Genomic DNA, 1236 nt, shown 5'->3' with positions numbered 1-1236 from the left:
TGGCACACTGACATCTAAAAAGTTTCCCAGCACCACATCTGCTATGGCTTCTACTAGTTTGGCAGTATCAACCTAAGGCAGGGAGGGCATCCCCTAGCTACAAAGTCAAGATACAGGCAATGATAACTTTCAGGTCTTTGTTGTCCTCCATGATTTTGAGTTAGTATGCCTGAAGCATTTCCAGATACTTCAAGTACAAACAAGGCAAAACTAGGTGATAATTAGGAAAACCTAGGGAGAGCAAGTTCATCAAAGTCCCTCTTACTTCAACTATGGCCTCTTAATCTTTGGGTACAATTTGGAATGCAATCTGGATCACAGCCCTTTAAATATTTCTCTGAAGGTTGATACAACAAAGAAAAATTTACAATCCAGGTTCAACAATAGATGCAGAGTCCCAGAAATCTCTGTAGCTGTTTCTTCGTTTTGGATATAGGAAAGACAAGAATAGCTCCTTTCCATTTATGATCAACAGAAATGCCTTCTACAGAAATTAGGTGGCCCAAATATTTCACAGAAGGTGGAGCCAACTGTAATTTTTCTCTGAATACCTTGTGTCCAACAATGGCCAGATGCTTTAATAAAATTATATTGTCATCAAGGCAGGATTGCTGGGAGGTTGCGCAAACTTATAAATCATCAACACATTGTAGCAATGTGGATTTGTTTGTAGACTATAAATGCTGGAAATCTGCATGCAGAATCAGAGAAAAATAGGTAGGAGAGTCAATAAATCCTTGCAGCATTACAGTCCAATAAAATTGTTGATTTTCCCAGATTAAAGCAAACAAATAGTGACTTTTCAAAATGCACAGGAATACTGAAAAAGGTACTCTACAACCATAAAATGAGTTGCACCTGAAGGGATGTTGGAAAGTAGTAAATGAGGATTAGGAACTACTGGGAATCTAGGAATAACAATATGATTGATTGTATACAAGTCTAGAACAAATCTCCAGCCTCTGTTATTTGGTTTCTTAACTGGAAGAACCAGAGTATTACAAGGGCTTTAGAAAGGACATCTTGTATAACGGGAGCTAGTCCTTCTTTTGATTCTTGTATGAGTGGATAGTAGGTAATTCTGGGCAGAAGTTTAGATAAAACTATTTGAATACAGAGCAGTATATTGACAGGTGTAATATCCATACGCCTACAAGGAAGACCCGTTAATATGACTGTTATTCAAATTTATGCCCCAACCACCAAAGCCACACATGAGGAAATTGAAGAATTTTA

The sequence above is a fragment of the Orycteropus afer genome, unplaced genomic scaffold, assembly GCF_000298275.1.
Source record: "Orycteropus afer afer isolate SDZICR_OR568_19922 unplaced genomic scaffold, OryAfe1.0 scaffold00006, whole genome shotgun sequence".
Lineage (NCBI taxonomy): Eukaryota > Metazoa > Chordata > Mammalia > Tubulidentata > Orycteropodidae > Orycteropus > Orycteropus afer.
This window is presented reverse-complemented; position numbering follows the sequence as displayed.